General features: G+C 44.7%; 1 protein-coding gene and 1 pseudogene across 5 annotated transcripts in view; both read left to right on the top strand.

Annotated features, from left to right (window-relative positions):
* Positions 1–19,908, top strand: part of EXOC6B (exocyst complex component 6B) — a 529,977-nt gene that overhangs the window by 493,151 nt on the left and 16,918 nt on the right. The window lies entirely within an intron of this gene.
* On the top strand, positions 1,390–4,020 carry LOC308255855 (interleukin-6 receptor subunit alpha-like; annotated as a pseudogene). The gene is made up of 2 exons: positions 1,390–1,393; positions 3,110–4,020. The product of its transcript is annotated as an interleukin-6 receptor subunit alpha-like (transcript).

The following is a 19,908-nucleotide window of genomic DNA, read 5'->3' on the forward strand; positions in this document are numbered from 1 at the left end:
AGATGCATCATTGTGAAAAGGCCCCGCCCAGTTTGCTGCATTACCTCTCTGAGAGCAGTGGGTCTTGACAGAAGCTAGGCGAATCATCCAGTCTCCCATTAACAATGACCTCAACGGTTTGTTTTAAAGAGTTCACAGCCCCAAAACAAAATCTTCACATGTAAAACACAGCATCCACAAAACCTTTTGGGAAAGCCTCTCCTGAGCCCTCATCCTGTGCTTCTGTTCGTTAAATTGGATCAATCCCTTATGGCCAGTGGGAGCCTCCCGTCAATGGCACTGATATGGTCGTGAAGGAAGAAGCCTGCAAGTGGCCCCCTCCATGCGCCAGGTGTCTTCTAACTGCATGTCGGCTGATGAGTGGACGATGGGCTAGTGTGAGGGAAAGAGAAGACGTGGTTACGGGCAAGCTGGGTTGACTGGCTAGGGAATCCCAGCCAGAAGCAGACACGAAGAAGAGGCTTGGGCTACCACAGTGGTGTGGCAACACACAGTCATCAGGGAGGATACTGCAGAGCACAGCCTATGCCCCAGGCACCAGCAGCAATTCTCAATATCCAATAACAGCTTGAATGGAAGTGACTCATTCTTGACTTCAGTTTTCCACAGCAGGAAGGGGCTCTAGGGGGTAGTGGGCAAAAAGCATCATTGGAGCCCCTTCTGGGACGATAATGCAGAGTTTCTTTTTCAAGAGCTACCAGCCGACAGAGAAAAACCAATTTTCCCCGAGTTCCCCCTGGAAGGCTTCCTATCGGGAATTCCCATGCAGAAATCCTAGCAAGACTCACTATGGAGTCTCTAAGAGAATTCCTCCCTTCTCTTTACTCATGTTCAGGGATTGTTGAAACCAGAAAGGTGAGTTTGAAGCCTCAAACTCCCTCTGTCTGAGTTCCCATCACAATGACAAACGTACTCCTAGAATCTTTTTACCTGTTTTAATTATATTTTGCCACATTGAAAAGCTACTCCAAAACTTAGTGACTTGAATCAAAAAGCATTTGGTGTGGGATTTGTTCGTTCACAATTCTGTGGGTCAGGAATGTGGCCAGGGCTCAGCTGGGCAGTTCTGCTTTACAGGGCGTCTTTCATGATGTTGCAATCAGATGGCCGCTGGGGTGGAGAGCCAGGATGGTGTCACTCTCAAGTGGCACCTTGGCAGGGTTGTTAGGAGGCTGGCACCTCTGTCTACCTCTCTACCTGGGTAGCTTAGTCTTCTTTACCTGGCAACTGGATGTCAAGAATCACTATTCAAGTGGTGAAGCAGAAACTCTGACCTCTGGAGGCCCAGCTTTAGAAGGTATACAGTGTCACTCCTTATATTCTTCTGATGAAAACAAGTCCTGGGGCCACCTCGGATTCAAAGGGAGGGGAAATAGACTCCACCTCTTGATGGGTGAGTGGAAAGGTTACTTTGGCAAAAGAGCACATGGGATGGGAGGTATTGTTGCAATCATCTTTTGAAACATAATCTGCTGTACAGCCTAAGGTCTCTCCTTCGAGTGCCTTAAGTTCTACTCTGGTAAGAACTGTTTTATATTTAACCCAAGCATTATGTACTGCAACTGGCATGCATGCCTTTTTTGTTCATTTTTAGTGCAAAAGGAGACTTTGGGAATCATCTCCCTCCATTCACCCCTGAAAGGCTGATTATGCAATAAGCTCGAACTCTGCTTCTCTTAAGTAAGATTAGAGGTTGTGAGGGGAAACCTGGACGGAAACAAGATGCAAATTCTTGGTTCATTTCCCCCGTTATTATCTAAGTCAAATGCATTTTTAGTATTATTAAGTTGAAGGTGTTTTATTATTCACACAGGGATTGTCAGTTCAGTTAATATGCTTGGTACTGACATTTAATTTTTTTTTTATTACTCTGTTCTTTTATCCCTTCTCAGTACCGCAACTCCAAGTCCTCTTTTATAGGGCTATTATTTTCTAGGGTTGTTCTATTCCTGTGTGTGTTAGAAACTTGAGTTTATCTCTATGTTAGTAATTAAAGCAAATCTCTATGAGAAGACATAAAACAGCCTGCTCCAAGAAGCTGGAACTACGGGAAGGACTCAGAGCTGAATCAGACAAAGATAAAAAGCTATGTTGGTAGCTGATGGCCACCATTACACCCTTGAAACACTGTTTTTGGTCCCTACATCTAAATATGCTTCAGATCCCCTGGGGACAAAGATGCCATCTTTCTACAAAGAGGTACCAACCAAGGCCAGACCACCTTTGGAACAGCACTCATTCTGACACAGCATTCTTGGGCCAAAGGGAGAAATGCCCTTAGCATATTCCAAAGCAATGGAGCCTTGGACCTCCCCCCACCTCTCCACACTCCTATCAGTGGTAGACACTCATCAGGGCGGTATAGGGCCCCGTGGTTTGGGGGAAATCCACCATTGAGAATGATCGGGATAAAACTTTAAGCCGCATAAGGTAACACTGGTTGGCAGAGAAAGGTAGACCAAAAGAACAGGTAAACCAAACTGATATACATACAGTCTTCTAAATCCCTCACACAGCCTCTGAGGTTCACAAAACAAAACATACTTTTGTTCATAATCACATTGGTTTCACAGTGACCTCCGGTTATGCTGCCTGGCCACATACTAAATTTGCAGTGAGAAGTGGGGAGTTGTGTGATTGAAAATCATTCCTAAGTCTGCACATCACCTGGAAACCTCGTGATGCATACGCTGCCTCATTTAAATCTCCATAAAGCCTGGCGTATAGTGCATGTGGTAGAATGTTCCATCTTAATCAGGGACAAAGTTTTTGTTTCTGTTATGGCTTTGCACTCTTTGGCACATGATAGGCATTCAGGACAGGTTTTCATTCACAAGTCAGTGAGAAAATGAATGCATCTGACCTTGTACCAGGTTCCTAAAGGCTTTTCTTCCCAGGACAGCACAGCTCTCCCAGAAGGGGAGGGCTCATTTTCCCACCTGAGCCTCTCAGTGGCCAACATGGCAATTTAAAGATTATGTTTCAGAGCTAGAAAAGGGCCCTAAGAAGGCCGCCTGGGGATGAGGGCTGCTCTCAGGGCCTGAGCGTGCCCGCAGACACCGCCCTGCCTGCCCAGTTCCTATCCACTGCTGCCGCTTTGGGACCATAGGCTACTGGTGGAGGAGGAAGCAGGCTGGCTGTCCTCTGTGCGCTGCTCACCACCCTGCTGGCTGCCCTGCGCTGGAGGTGGAGCACGATGTGCTGACCGGCAGGCCTGGGGCCAGCATTACCCTGACCTGTCCAGGCGGGGAACCAGGAGACAATGCCACGGTTCACTGGGTGCTCAGGAATCAGGTGACAGGCTCGAACCACCGCACACGGGCTGGTTGGGGAAGGAGGCTGCTTCTGAGATCCGTGCAGCTCAGCCACGCTGGAAACTACTCATGCCACCAGGGCGGCCGCCCGATTGGAGCTGTGTGCCTGTTGGTGGATGTTCCCCCAGAGCAGCCTCAGCTCTCCTGCTTCTGGAAGAGCCCCATCAGCAACATCCACTGTGAGTGGTGGCCTCAGAGCCCTCCCTCCCCGAGGACCAAGGCTGTGCTGTTGGTGGGGATGTTTCCAATTCCGTATGGTCCTGTGGAAGACTCCCGGGAGCTGTGCCAGTATTCTCAGGAGTCCCAGAAGCTCTCCTGCCAGTTGGCAGTCCCAAAGGGAGACAACTATTTCTACGCTGTGTCCCTGTGCGTTGCCACCAGTGCCAGCAGCAAGTCCAGCAGACCCCAACCATTTGAGGGGTAGGGAATCCTGCAGCCTGACCCACCTGTCAACATCACCGTCACCGCTGTGGACAGAAAACACCGCTGGCTCATTGTCACCTGGCAAGACCTGCCTCCTGGAATTCCTGTTTCTAGAGGTTACAGTTTGAGCTCCGATACTGGGCTGAATGGTCCAAGATACTCACAACATGTGTGTCACGGAGCTCCAGCATCACTGCACCATCCATGATGCCTGGAGAGGCCTGAGGCACGTGGTGCAGCTACGAGCCCAGGAGGAGTTTGGGCATGGAGCGAGTGGAGCTAGTAGGTCATGGACACCCTCTGGATAGAGAGGAAGGGGGAGAAGAGGAAGAGGTAAACATCCATCTGTGTGAGTGCAAAACATCACTTGGCTGCCTCCTGCACACCCCCTACTAGGGACTGAGTCTGCAACCCAGGCATATACCTTCACCAGGACTTGAACAGGCAACCTTTTGGTGCACGGGATAACATCTAACTAACTGAGCCACACTGGCCAGGGTATGAGTCCATGAGGTTTTCAACTGAGACCACAACGTTGTGTCCCCTGCCATGAAGGTGCCTACTGCCAAAGAAGATGATGAAAGTATTCCCTCTAATTATTCTGCAGATACGACAAGTTTCCCAGTGCAAGATTCTCCAACAGCACTGTACACACTCCTGGTGGCTGGAGGAAGCCTTGGCATTGTCCTGAGGTTCCAGAAGACAATGGAAACTGCAGGCCCTGAAAGAAGGCAAGATGAGCATGCACCCACCTTATTCTGTGGGACAGCTGGTCCCTGAGAGGCCCAAGCCCACCCAGTGCTCTTCTCCCCTCTTCCCACCAGTGTCCCCCAGCAGCCTTGGCCAGATAACACCTTGAGGCACAGCCGACCTGATACCAATGGCCCACAGAGCCCTGTGACATCAGCAACAGAGGCTACTTCTTCCCGCAATAGCTGGCTGGCTGGTGCCTGGCCGACCGGGGTGTCGGGCCTGCGGAACTGTGTGGATGACAGCTGGCTTCTCGCTGTCATTTCAGCTCATCTCAGGTGCGTGGGGCCTCTGGCTTCGCTGTTACAGAAGGTTCTATGCTGGGTGAAAACAGGTTTGCTGCTGCACCTGTTCAGAAGGAAGAGGTGGTTGAGTTTTTGAAACACTCTTCCCCAAAGCCCTCCCTGCAGGGGTCACAGTGAACTCTGGGCCTGTGCAGAGAGTGGTGTCAAGAGCCCCCTGGAACTCAGGACAGAGCCAGGCATCTGCAGAGGCCTCAGGCCCTGGGCTTCCTGTGGACAAGCTGCTGGCCACCTGCACACCTGTCACAGCTCACAAGCCACACCCTCAGGAGGTGGGGCGGATTTCCAGCTAAAGACACCCCCACTTGCCTATCTCCTGGCCCACTGCACAGTTTCGTCTTCTATTCAAACTCTTGGAACCCTTTACAGTTCAGTTTTTCTAGGCCTGAGGATGGCGTTTCATCAGTCACCCAGGCTGGGGAAGCTCTGTACTGCCTTTCCTCCCCACAATGGCAAACAGTTTAGGGGGTGAACAGTCTCCCAGGACCAGGTGGTTTGAAGTGGAATTGCAATTAGTTCCTCATTAGGATTTTGGTAAATCTGTATGCTAACCCTAGGCACCTGCTGAATCCAGAAGCAACTGCACCGACTCAGTTTCCCTCTCTGGATCCTAGGACTTCGGGAGGAGGGAAGCTGAGAGGAAGTAGGGGTGTGGGGACAGGGTCTCCACTCATAATAATGGAGCGGGGTGAGACGCAGCCTCTGAAAATCAATGTTCTCCTTCCTCCTTGTCCCTCATCCCCAAAGGAGAACTGGCATTGAGGGAGGGCTTCCGCCATTGATGAGATCAAATGTGTGACTCACATCACTCACCTGAGCCTGAGTATAACGAGGGAAGAAAATATTTATGTGAAAAGACAGAAGAACCCGGCAAGAATGTATTTTAATGTGGCTTTTAAAGAAGTGCTCACTATTTTTTCTTGATAGGGTGGAAGATCCTGTATTAGCGGAGGGAGGATCCATATGTAAATAACTTGGGGAGAAGCACAGTCGCTTTGTTTGGCACAAAACTGAGTCAAGTGGAAAAGAGGAGGAGAAAAAATTATTCTGCCCGATTAGAGAAGAGACTCTGGTTTCATTCTAAATTTTGTTTTTGTCTTAAAAAGTGAAAACAGAAAAATTGCTGCTTCTCTAATTTAGGGGAAAGCAGCTTATGACTGCTCCCCCCGGGGTTGTGAAGGACACGATGTCCAGCTTCTGGGGGTGATGCTGGGAAGCTGGCCCCCCACCACCAAGCGGGGTCAGTTGAAAATCCCCACCCCAACAGCCATGGGCCCTGGTTATGAGAAGGAGGAAGATTCATTAAAAATCTCCCTTGGTGCCCTAACTGGTTTGGCTCAGTGGATAGAGCGTCAGCCTGCGGACTGAAAGGTCCCAAGTTCGATTCCGGTCAAGGGCATGTACCTTGGTTGCGGGCACATTCCCAGTAGGAGGTGTGCAGGAGGCAGCTGATCGATGATTCTCTCTCATCGATGTTTCTAACTCTCTATCCCTCTCTCTTCCTCTCTGTAAAAAATCAATAAAATATATTTTAAAAAAATCTCCCTTGGTGCCTTCCTCTTATTTAGTTCCTTGAATTTGATTCAGTTCAGCTGGTATTGAAGCTCCGGCTAAATGTCTAGCCGTGGCTCTGAGACTAGCCCACTTCAGCTCACTTTTCTGTCCAGGCTTTGACAATTCAGTGATGAGAGTGGTTACCCAGACAAGAACCCTCAAGTATCACGGGGTGTCTCAGAATGAAGCTGTGATTAAAATCAGTTGTGTAACCACAGACCAAAAATTTACCAGACCACAAACTTTTCTCTACCCTTTTAGAAAAACAACCAGACAGGTGGCAAAGGATGAAAATGACCGTGTTTTATTTACTGTTTGCTGGGTTCAGGCTGTTACTATCTTGAGCAAGCAGTGTTGTCATTGCTGGCTTTGTCTGTCAAGTTTCAGACCCTGTCTCAGGTGTGTGTGTGTTTTGTTTTGTTTTCTATAAAGTTTCTTTTGGAACAGCAAAAATGCTATCAAAGGCAAATATAAAAAAATGAGACTCTGCATGAGAAAGGGTGATTCTGCCCGTGGTTCTTTAACTCTTTATGAAGGTTTTAACCATATGTAATATTACCAAAGCCAGGAGGGAGACGTGCCAGTGGAAGATGTGAAATCCAGGTAGCTCATGAATGCTGAGAGCGAGGCAGCTTTGATCTCCAACTTGCTATTGCTTTCATTATTATTGTAACAGGCTACATTATTATTATTATTATTATTATTATTATTATTGAAGAGGCTTTTTTCCCTTTCACATTTTTATAAGCTAGTGTAAATGAAGGAAAAGTATTTGTCTTCTCTGGGTTGTGGGCTTTGCTCGGTGTGCACAGGTATACACACCCTAAGCTTTCTCTGTCCTGGAATCTGTGGTTAGTGCCCATGGTCAGTGGCCATTTTTGTGTTTCTGCAGCTCATGTGCTGCCTTTTATCCTCAACAATGATGTTACTCACCCAATACATGTAGCAGTCTGCCACACAGCCAGATGCGAAATGTTGGGATGGTGACAATTTATATTAAACATGACAGCTTATCCTGCTGGGTTGGAAAAATTAAAAATATGCTGGTTGGTTCAAGGACTAAAACAGTCAACAGAGCCAAATATCAACAGTACAACGATTGAAATTTCTTTTGAGAGCCAAATTTTTTAAACTTAAACTTCTTCTAACGCCACTTCTTCAAAATAGACTCTTCCAGGCCGTGGTATTTTGTGGAAGAGCCACACTCAAGGGGCCAAAGAGCCTCATGTGGCTCGAGAGCCGCAGTTTGCCGACCACTGGTCTAAACTAAAGTGGTCATTAATTCTTGTAGCATTAACTAACTGTTGTTTTTCAAATGTCAAGGGGTGGCATTAGCTGTGTCAACAAAGCCATTGGTGACTCAGCAAGCCCTTTGCTCTGATGGAGCCCATGTCCCCTGTGGTTTCCCACCAGGCTCTGGGCTCACTTTGTCTTGAGGTCCCTGCTCTCCTGGGGGGGTGGGAGGGGCGGGGGGCAGGAAACACCATTACAAGGTGTGGAATCTGCTGCTGGGACTGGGGTGGGAGTCCACCTGGTGGAGAACAGGGCCCAGTGGAGCAGGCAGGGAGTGATGATGGTTTGTGGGTTTCCTACAGAATGTTCAGGAATGTCTTCCCTGCTGCTTGGTGCTGAGCTGTATTGCCTCCTCTTAGGTTGACTCAGCTGGGGAGGAGTCTGGCATCCAGCTCCAGGTGGAGTTGGTGAGAAATTTATCTTAATTTGAAGAAGCAGGGGCAAGTGTTGATCCTTCAGACCATGAGCACAGAACCCAGCTTTCCTGTGTGGACAGCGGGGCTGTGGCTGGAAGGCCAGCTGTCTCGGTTTCTCTTGAGCATCCCCGAAAGGCCCCCTCAGCAGCATATCCGCTGTGAGGTCTGGTGCTAGCCCCGTGTGTTTCTATGGCAACCTTAATGATTTTTTTTAACTTGCTAATTTTTATTTTATTTTTTTCAATTACAGTTGACATTCAATATTATTTTGCAACCTTAATGATTATTAAGGAACATGGTCAGTTTTATGAACATGTGCTCGAACAAAGATCTGCTTTAGAAGGAACGGATTGGGACCACATGTAGCAAGGCTGTTAATTAATAGAGAAACCATTTTTGGATGGAGATCACACATCTGTTATATAAGTACCTCAACTTTTTCTTTTGGAGAGAAATAATAGTTTTAAGTTTGTTTTTATTTTTTACCTAATTACCTGAAAGCAAATTCCGAAGGCTGATGTGTCTATATGGGGCAAAGGGTCAGTATAGTATGTTTTCAATTTTTTTTCTTTTTATCAGCTATTTTGCATTTAAAGTGAAAGTTGTAAGTGAAATAAACCATTTCTAAAATTAAGAAAAATAACTCAATTAGCCCCAAAGTTTCATTTTATAGATGGCGACATTGAGTCCAGGACTAGAATGGCTTTTCCCAGTATCACTTGTTGGCACATCTGTATTTCTCCTCAAGGTGGGCGTGAAGCTGGTCCACTGAGGGATGAGCCTTAGGAGTTGCAGGTGCCCAGGCAGTTGGTGCAGACAGGATGCATTTCAGGGGCAGCGGGAGGAAAGTAAAACGGTACCGCTTTCCGGGTTCAGCTCTGACAAGTGGGAACTGTGGCTGCCTAGAGAGGGCAGAGAGCTGGTGTCTTTCTTCCCTTCTACAGATACCACTTGACCCAGCCTGTGGCTCTTTCCTAATCCTCACCCTCAAATTTGTGCTCAGTGAAAACGCTTGGAGGAAATGCCCTTGTAAACAAGTGCTCTCTGGTAACCCAGCCATAGTATCAGAGATTTCATGGTGGAATGCCCTCTCCTGAACAGAGACAGCTGATAAAGGGGAGAGCCGCGGGGTGTCTATTGGGGGTGTGTGCTTGCTTTGCTGAGGAAACAAGTTCACCCCTGCAGACCTGCATCACCGCCTTGCTGCTTCCCCCCACCCACCAGAAAACCCAGTCTCGTTAGATGTGCACACCAAGCTCCCAGGGACACTGTCCCCGGAGAAGCAGCACACACTGACTTGTTAGCTGAGGCATAGCCCCTCTGGGGCGACTGCCAGAAAACTGCACAACCTGATGGAAACTGTAATGACTTGGGGCCCTTTGGGAAGGCAGATGACCTGGAAAACACCTGGTCCCTTAGCTTTGACACAGATGGCAGGTCAGGAGAGGGAGGGATGTCCTACAGATATGTATTGGGTGTCTGTTACATGTCAGGCACTGTTCTAGGAAATGGGTGTCCAGCATGAACAAGACATTGTCATTTCCACTGCTCTTCCTTCTAAACCTTCTGTGGTGATCCGTGCCTTACCACACACCGATATCTTCATGTTATTTAGCATTAATGCAAAGTTAACAAAATTCCATCCCTAAAAGTGGTACTTTTATTGACTTAAAGATGTTGGTCTGGGTCCCCAACTAAATTCTAGACTCCTTGAGGGCAGAAGCAGTATCTTTTTCCTTTTTAGTCCTCCTAGCATTTCACATACAGGGTAATTGATCAGATGCCTAAAAATACTGTCTGCAAACAAACCAGAGAGAACTAGGGAGGAGGCTGAGGACAAGCAAAGGTTTATGATCCAAAAGAACAACACACATGAAGGTGACCGCTATAGATGCCCATCAAAAGAAAGCCTTACTGTTTATAGTAGGTTTTTAAAAAGTTGTGCCTGCCTAATCTGTACATAGCAGCAGCATTGGGTGCATTATATTTGAATGTAAAGAGGAAGAATATGAAAATTTCATCACTGAAGACCAAAATTAAGTACCATATATTTTAAGAAAAAGGGACTGCCTTGATTGTGGTCATTGGTAAGTACTAGTAAAAGTGTATTCAAATTCCCATAATTGTATTATTACCAGTACACTTGTCTTGATTGAACATCACGACGCAGATTATAGCGCTCATTCTCCCATGTGACAGAAGCCTTTACTTCAGCAGATGCTGTAATGATCAGAAACGTAACTAGAGCCCATTTTTTAAGTAATCCACTTGTTCTTTTCTGCTGTGAACATGTATCTGCATTGGGTCTTTGGCTGAAACATGTATAGCTTCCAATAGAGTGAAATACTCACACTTCCTACTAGCAGGGGACGGTGCTAAGATGGAGAATGCAGGGAGGTCCTGAAGACACCAGGCTGAGCTTTGCTTCTTTAGAAACCTGTACAACTAAGGAAGGAGGGTATTTTTCAGTGTTTTTTAGAACAGGGAGAAGTAGGATAGAAACAGCTAAGGAACTTTCACTATCAAATTCTAGTACCTTTGATGAAGTGAGAGACAACTATTTCAAGCTACTTCAGGTAATAAGATTATATCCTTAATTCCTGCCTGTGTGTTGATTTGATACAAGAGTTACTAGAGAGTGGAGATGGATAGTTGTGGTTGCAAGTAAGATCCAAAGAGAAGAATCTTTTGAATGCTTGGTAGTGACAGTGGAAGATAAGAGAACCTTAGGGAGCTTTTGATCTGGCAGTGGTGAGGTGAATGGTGCAGGCAGCCTGGGTGCAAGGCTGTGTCTTAAGATCTGATCTAGAAACAGGTTAAGATGAGACCTGGCATCCCTTCAGTTATTTTGTAACCTAATCATTCCTAAATTGTCCCAGTTGGAAAGTATAGGTTCTCATAATCAATAAGTTAGATGGTGTTTATGCCATAAAATTGAAAACATTTTCCAAAATACAAAGCACTATCTAAATGCAAGTTAGATAGAGCCTTAGAACATTTTATTCCAAAATGTTCCACGTTTTTCCACATGCTCTCCTGATTTTCAGTCCATGTATATGATTTAGGAATAGGGCAAGGAAGCATGGGACTATGAGGTAGACAGGGATCATAAAGCTTCTGGCTTAGTGAGATAGCCCCTCTAGCATTTCTGAAAGATGTCATGTAGGCTCTGTTCAGGTATTTCCATTAAAAACACTCTGATTCCTGCCAATGGGAGAGTAAATTGAGACACCATTCTGGAGGGCAGTTCATCAATGGGTACCAAAAGCTTTAACCAAGAATCCTGCTTCCAGGAGTTTATCAGTCATCATCATCATCACCATCATATCATCAACATCAATATCAACATCATCATGGCTAACATTTGCCACACATTCACTGTGTGAAAGGAATGATACTAAGTGTTTCACATGAATTAACTTATTCAATCCACACAGCAACCCTATGATATATGTACTACTTATCCCTGTTATATAGATGATAAAACTGGATTGTAGAGAAGTTCGATAACTTGCCCAAGATCACAAAGCAGGTAAGTGGAAGAGCTAGGAACCCAACTTGGGTGTCTAGAGAGAGTCAGCACTTTAAACCACTGTACTATAGTGCAACTTGTGTCATTTCCTAAAGGAGCCATTGAAGCAATGCACCAAGATGTATTTGCAAGTATTTCATCAAGACATTGAGTGGTAAAGGGTTGGAGGGAAAAAACAACAACACAAAATATCTACCAGTAGGGGATTTGTTCATCTTCGTATGGTATACAGCCATTAAAAATAGACACTATAGAGTCTTTAAAAATGTAAAAGATTTTGTATTTTATTACTGAAAAATAGTCAGCTTTTAAGAGCATGCAAGATACCAAATCATCGGCAGTTATTATCCCTGGGAGATGAGATTATGGGTGATAGGTTCCTCACTATCCTCTTTTGAGTTAAAGAGGTTTTTAATTTTTTTTATTTTTGCAAAGAGCATATGTTGTTTTTATAAAGAAATAATGCGGTAAAGCTACATATTTTGGGGGGAGGGTTATACACAAAAGAAGTAGGGCTCAGTCTACTCTAATATCCATATTCCTATACCCTCCACTCTAGAACATTCCACTAATGAACAACTCTCTTCATTAGAAAATGCTTCCTTATTGTGTACATTGAGGGATTTTTTTGGTTTCTGGGAATTTGGTCACAAGTATACTAAGGTCCCACTGTGTGTCCCTTGCTGTACTAGGCATTGCGGACATCAGGCCTCAAAGAATTGACTTTCTATTCTGGGAGATAACAAACAAAACACTTAGGTTTCTTTCTATATCTACATCTAGTTTACTGACATAATCAGTTGTTCAGTTGTGAGGGACAAACAGTTGGAGGAATAGAAAAGTTGTGATACAGTGCTTCCTGTGTCCCATAAACAATAAGTACAAATAGAGTTCAGAGAAAGGATAAATCTCAGAAGCTGATAGTAGTAGTCAAGGTTTCCTATAGGAGATGAGCACTTAAGCAACACTTGAAGGATGGTAGGAAAAGGAAGAGGACATTTCATTCAATCTGACCAGCATGAACTTTTGTAGATTTCTCTTTAGTTTCACGATTGTACTCTCATATTTTAAAATGCATTGAAGCAGATAGGCCTAGGTTCAGATTCTGACTTCCTTATTACAGTGTGGTTTTGAGCAATTGCTTAATTGTTCTGTGCCTCAATTTTCTTATCTTTAACATTGGCATAGTAATAGTATCCTCCTCTTAGATGAACATTAAGTGAGACAATGCCCTATAGCACTTAATTTCATACAGTGCCTGGCCCACTTTCAGCTCTCAACATTGCAACTTTTATTATGCTTTCCCCTCTCCCCAAGTTTCCACCCAACAATCTAATCTTGTGTTTTTTAGCTCTTGGTACATATTTGCCTTTCCTCCTCTTGTGTATGCCTTCCTGGTTCCTGGCTGCCCTATTGAGTCTGTCTCATTGCCCTTGGCTGGTACCTGTGTGTTGAGCATTTGTTGGCCTGATTTCAGGCTGTCCGCTTCAGTACAGCCCCCTGCGTGCTCTCACAGCTCTCCCATGATTCTCATATCCCAGCTTCCATATGTTCACATTCCTGGACCTACCACCAAACACAGAACTCATCTTGAGAGACAAGAACCCATTCTTTTTCTTCTCCAAGTCCAAACTAGGGCTTTGGAGACGGGTTGCCCCTTGGGACCAGAGGGTGACTTCAGAACTCCCATGGCAAACATAAACATTCCCAAGACTGTCCTAGCTCCATGGACATTTCACTTCCCAGCTCAACTCAGTGTATCAGAGGCAACGCCTGAGCATTTCCAAAGGGCAGTTTCTGACTCCTGGCGGGTTTGTACAAGAAATGAGAGACTTGCCGAGAGTAGGAGCTGAGCTAAGCCATTGGCTGCTTCCCTTGCGTGATTGACTCTGGGCTTTGCTACGTTTAAGGACGAGGCCTTGCCAACTGTAGAAACAATGAGCCTCTTTAGCAACCCTGTCACTGCCATAGGGTAACCAGAGACCGAATGACTCCTTTCCAAAGGTGGCTTTGCTGGCCAGAGCCTGTCACCTCAGTCTGGCTTCCTGACCACTTCTTACAATTCGTCTGGATCACATAGAGCACTCCATGGCCTTTTCTGGTTATAGAGGTCTCATTGTTTAATGACCAGCACAGGCGTCTGCAGGCGTATCTTGGCTTTGGAATCCTAGAGGATTTAGCAAACTTTACTTAAGTGGAATATCCATTTCTCTTCCTACTTTAAGTATAAAACAGTGAATCATAGAAATAAATGTTCTGAGGTCATCTGGTCAGTCTCCTGGGTATAGCTTCAGGGTGTTTCCTTTAGAATACGGTCTAGTCTTTGTCCAATCTCCTTTTAAATGTCCCAGATGTTAGGGCGTCCTTCTCGCTCACAGCAGCTCAAAGAACAAAACAAACTGTGTTTTGCAGCCTTCTCTCGCCTGCCTGCTTCCCTGTTCATTTAACCCATACTGTAGGGCAAACCCAAGGATGAGCATCATTCTCTCGGGCAGAAGTCTTGCTGCAGGGACACCCTTCAGACAGGCCAGGGGCATGGCAGAGCAGGTCCGGCTTTCACCTGCGAACTTTCAGGTTGCCTGGAAATGGGAGCAGAGCACCTCGGCTATTTTGTTGAGTTTGGGGCTTTTGAAGTCTTCTAGAACTTTAATTCCTCTCACATGGCCAAATTTCTTTTCCCCTTCTTTCTGGGACACCTATCTGCAATGTTTTCTCTTTTGTTCAGAACTGTGAAAAGGAACTGTTTGTTTGACTACGTTTCCCTTTTTTTAACTCCCCCCACCCTAAACCCATTGCTCTCTTCCTCTCCCAAAGAAGAAAGAGGAAAGCAAGCCACAATAATACTTCTGTAAATTTATGGCCACTCTGTAATGTTTAATCACAGCTACGTGACTGGGGGCTTCAGAGCAGGCGCACAAGTTCAGCGCAAGGTGAATCTTGTCTGAGATAATCTGAAAGTTCATTCAGAGGTGAGGGCAGCAGCCTCTTGCAGACGGGTGAGGTTACCAGGAGGTCACCTGCTTTTTTTTTTTTTCCCTTCTGGTCTTCTCCCCTTTAATGTGTAAACAAAGGGAAAATGTAACTTCCAATGAACTTGGCATATGTTGTGCTCATGCTAATCTTGGCCTGGCCAACTGTAAACAGTCCAATATCCTGTGGCTGAGCCTTCCCACCCATTCCCCGCCTTTTGGAGAGCATGGAGAAACACCAACAGAGAGCAGAGACTATCGCCTTGGAGAGGCAGGTCCTGCTGCCCCAGAGATTAGCAAGGAGTGCGGTGGGAGACCCTGGAGAAGACCTTAGGCAGAGGGGTTTGCTGCGATGCACTCAGAGCCTTCTGGGACACTGGCCTTCTGTGATGCTTCCTCACAACCATCAGTCAGCAGCCCCTTTCTGCCCACCACACCATGCTAAGCACTAAGGAGACCAACGCCACAGGCCTGAAGGTGCTTATCAGCTGAAGGGCCAGAGTGCCTATGCTCCGGCCTGACAGGAAGATGAAGGAAGAGGATTTTGCTGGTACCAGAGAAAGCTGAAGACAGTTCTGGATAGAACCTTGTCAGAAGTTCCCCTCCTTTGTTGGGCTGAACTGTGGTTCCCATCCCATTTTCAAGGGTGCCTGCAGGCCAGAGAATTCCAGAAGCTTATAGAGGAAGCGTGTATGAACAGAATGGGGTCCATATCCTGAGCATCAGTGGCTTATAGAACAGCAGTGGCCATGATAATTTCAACTCTCATCTGCCCTAAACCCAATTCCATGGCAGTCCAGAGCGTCTGGGCCAGTACCGCTATGCTTGAAGAACTCACCTCTGCCGTACCTCTACGGACATTTTGGGAGTGTAGAAATATAATTAGTGCCCTGATATCTAGAGCAGGAATAATTGCTTAGTGAATTATCCATGGCAAGTGGTAAAGCTCAAACCAGCACCTAGAACCCCTTACTAGTTTCCATCCCTTCAGTCAGCATAAGACCATTTTAGTAATATGGGGTGATAAAGTCCAAAGGATTTGATCAGCCAAGAAGGTGCAGCCGTCAGCTGTGGAATTCCCTTTGTACTGTGCTTGGTACCACTCTGTGACCAGGAAATAGAAAACTTCTTGACTGTGCTTGATACCAGATATTTCTTAGCTAACATGAGCCCAGAGTCCAGCCGTGGGCAAACTACGGCCCGCGGGCCGGATCCGGCTGTTCTATCCGGTTCTCTTGCTCTCCCCTCCGCTCCTTTACTTTGAATTTATATTAGTTCACACAAACACTACATCCATGCTTTTGTTCCAGCCCTCCGGTCCAGTTTAAGAACCCATTGTGGCCCTCGAGTCAAAAAGTTTGCCCACCCCTGGCCCAGACCCATGCTAGGTCAAAGCAGATAAAAAGGTCCTGCCCCTAAGTAGCCTACAATATCCTTGGGGAGGCCAGACATAAGACATAATTAAGATGAGATAGACTGTGATACTACCAAATGGGGTATTGTGCCTGGAGCTGATTGAAGAAGGTTTCTTAAGGGTCTCTTTAGAATGGGAAGGACCTAGATAGGTCAAAACAATGAGGGTAGCATTCCAAATCAGAGCGAAGTTGCGAAGGCGGAAATGAGTTGGTCAGCTTCATTGTCACTTTCTTCTTATTCATAATCATAATCATCATCATCATCATCATCACAAATGTTTGCTGAGCATTTATGCTGTGCTAGGCAATACTAAAGTAGGCATTATTATTTCCACTTAGTATCTTGCCTAGGGACACATAAGTAAGAAACGATGGAAATCCTGAACTGACTACATCTCCTATGCAGAATGAGGCGATTTGCCTCAACACCGTAACTCTGAGGATCTCCTAAACCTCCCACTCTCTGCCACCAGCCCCGTGTTGTAAAGTGTTTGAGATCCATAAAAGGGGGAGAGGGGAAGGTGTTGGGAAGATTTATCTGCTAAAGAGGACACCTTCAATTCAGGAATGTCACCAGACAAGAGAACAAGTCAAGGGGACTCATTAAAACAACATGATGGTGATTGACCAATGTGCCATGGTATCTACTTTTGGGTGATTTTCTTGCAGTCATGGGAGAGATCTCAGGTAAAAGAATAGGTTGTTTTCCCACAGTTTGCTCATGTATTTCAACTGTGAATGGTCTCCTCAAAAAAAAAACAACACTGCTTATGATCTGGCCCTTGAAGGAACTCATCTTCCGGGGAACAAGCCACATGGACAAATCTAATCTGGAGAATATCCAGATGGCTAACACAGAATATGGACATGATGGCTCCGAGGTTGGGAGAAGGGAGTTGTAACTTGGATGAGAGTCAAGGGCTCCGGTCTACAAGGAGCAAAAGTCAGACAATTTCTGTTGCTTCAAAGTTCATGAAGGGTAATGTTTAGTTGCTTTTTAAAAAATATTTTTGAATAATAATGATACCCTGTGATAATAGTATTAACTATAAGTGCCCTCACTTTACTATATGTCTCTTCATACCCTTATACAATAAATTGAAGCATGCTTTTAGCCAATTCATATAACTGATTGAGAAACTGAGCCAGAAAACTATAATGAGTTTTTTTTGAGACCTCACAAGCCATACTATAACCCAGAGATAATAAACACAAAGACCTAGTGTTGGATAAAGGCTCCCATGCCATCAAAGACCAAAGTCCTTATTGCTCTGGCCATATAAGAAATTAGAAGGTTGGGCTTACCTGTGCAGAATAAGAGAAATATTTCCATCCCAGGATCTCTAAGAATGGCATCAAACTCTCACACAAGATTTCTTTATTCTCATAATTTCTTCTTCCCACTCAACTCAAATGCTATTGTAATATATGAAATTTACTTGGAAAATTTCAGAGATGGTCTATTCAGATTCAAGGAAATCGAGGAGAATAATATGGAAGCAGAGCTTGCCCTTCTCTGGGCAACCTCAGATAGCTTTGAAAAATCTGTAGAAACTTCCTGATCCATTCTCAAAGGCTCAACAGTGTCAGGATGTAATCTCCTGACATTACTATTCAGAGGAGAAATATTTTGTGTTTTATCTTAATTCTGGTCAGCATTACTGCACTTTTTCCTTTATTCCTGTGGATGTTCTTTTTCAAGAATATTTGGATTTCCTTTCTTTTATCACATTGAGTGGCTTTTCCTGTCCTAGCCATCTAAGTTTTCTCTGTACCACTTGCTGTGGTATAAAATGTAGGGGGTATTTAAGTTGGTCCACTGGGTGACCTGGCATTTTACATAATTTCTGATGTACATGGTGGTAAAGATTGGCTGATTCTCCTTTCTCATTACACTCCTTGAATGGGTACCGACAGGCACTCCATAGATTCCCCTACCAGCCAGAAGCACAATTACACAAATTTCCATCATTGAATTAATTGATAAATACATTGTAGTATATTTAAGTGTGCTTATACAGTAAGAACATTATTGCCCTAACCGGTTTGGCTCAGTGGATAGAGCGTTGGCCCCGTGGACTGAAGAAGGGTTCCGGGTTCGATTCTGGTCAAGGGCATGTACCTTGGTTGTGGACTCGATCCCCAATAGGGGGCATGCAGGAGGCAGCTTATCGATGTTTCTCTCTCATCAATGTTTCTAATTCTCTATCCCTCTCCCTTTCTCTCTGTAAAAATCAATAAAAATATATATATTTTTAAAAGAACATTATTTTGCAGTCAAAATCAATGAACTAGGTTCACATGGATCAACATGGATATATCTTGAAAACAATATTGAAGGAAAAAGCAAATTGCAGAATATTCTATATGAAAACATAAAACATTTCCATATACTGTTTTTCTATTAAAAACATAAAAGCATATAGGGGATACATAAAAAAATCCCTTTCCTTCTTCACCTCGTTAGGCATCAGACCTGTGTTCTGTTCTCATAGATGCTGGTTCTCCACCAGCGGATTAAATTGCTAGAAAGAAAAGTGGACTCGAAGTCTAGGGTTTCTGTTCTAGCTCCAGCCCCATTCATGGTAACTGCATATGGCCATGAATCTTTCCCGACCTTAATTTCCTCCTCCGTAAGATAAAATGAATGGCGCTGTTCTCTGCGATTTCTCGCCATCTGCCATAGATGGAAAAGTCCAGTCTTGAGAGTCCGGCTATCCTGGGTCCAAGCCCTGATGGTATCACTTACTGAGTATATTCCTCTTGGTACATTCTTTTAACCTTTTTAAGCCTTCATTTTTTCATCTGTAAAATGGAGATACCTACCTCTTGGGCTGCTGATTTTCCTGGGGATTAAGTGAAATAGATGAATAAGATGCCTCGCTGATTATCTGTCACATGGTAGGGAGGTGTTTAAGAACTGTCCAGTAGCTTCTTCCCTTGAACACTTCTCAGCTACTCCTATCTCTGCACCTTGGCTCCCACCAGTCTCTTTGTTTGAAATTCCCTCTGTTCTGTTCTCTGTTTAATATAAATTGTGTCCATCTTTTCTATTGACTGGGACTTTAAGTCTTTTGGGCCTCTCTCCTCTTTCCTTGCTCTGAACGCATCATACTCATTGTCTGGGCCCTTCATCGGACTCTCAAGTGCAGGTGCTGTGCTCATTAGCACTTTTTATCAGAGTTGTTTAACCCCACCTATTTCCAAAATGGCCTTGAGGTGGCTCATTGAAATGATACATAAAATGTAATTAGAAAAATAGAATTGAAAGGAAGGAAATAAATTTAATGGAAAGGGAAACAGCAAATACACCAACCCCATGGGGCTGAGACTGTGGCCTTCCTAGGAACTAGCATTACTTAACACAATCGTTGGGAGCCAGAACCCTTTTGAAATTTGGAGTTTATGGAGCGGGGAGAAAAGGATCTTTTTGTGGTTGAGAACCACTTATCACCCAATAGCTCTTTAATTGATTTATTGATTGGTTCCAAATTTGGCACTGGAATACGAGTTACAATTTTATTCACTTTCTAGCCCCTCAAATCCAGAACAAAATAGATTTTAAATGCATATTTGACTAGGCTAAAGGTCTTAAGAAATTAGCTGTCTAGTACTAAGTCTTTAGTTCAAATTCACCTTTCCCAATCCATTGAAATTCTAGCTTATTGTAAACTTACCCAGAATATAAGGATATTTCCTGCTTCACTACCCTTTAATGTTGGATATTTTTCTTATGCCGATCATAAAGTTCCTGGGCTGTGATATGTAATGACTCACATAAGGCAATAAGTAATTTCCTACAAATGATATTTCTTAATTTATAAAAGAGATCCCAAATCATTTTCATTATGAATCCGAGATAAGTTTTTCCTGCAGGTTATCTAACCAGTGCCCCAAACTTTTTTTAATCCTCACCCCAGGATATGTTTTTTATTAATTG

The sequence above is a fragment of the Plecotus auritus genome, assembly GCF_963455305.1.
Source record: "Plecotus auritus genome assembly, chromosome: 8".
In the NCBI taxonomy this organism is placed as follows: Eukaryota; Metazoa; Chordata; class Mammalia; order Chiroptera; family Vespertilionidae; genus Plecotus; species Plecotus auritus.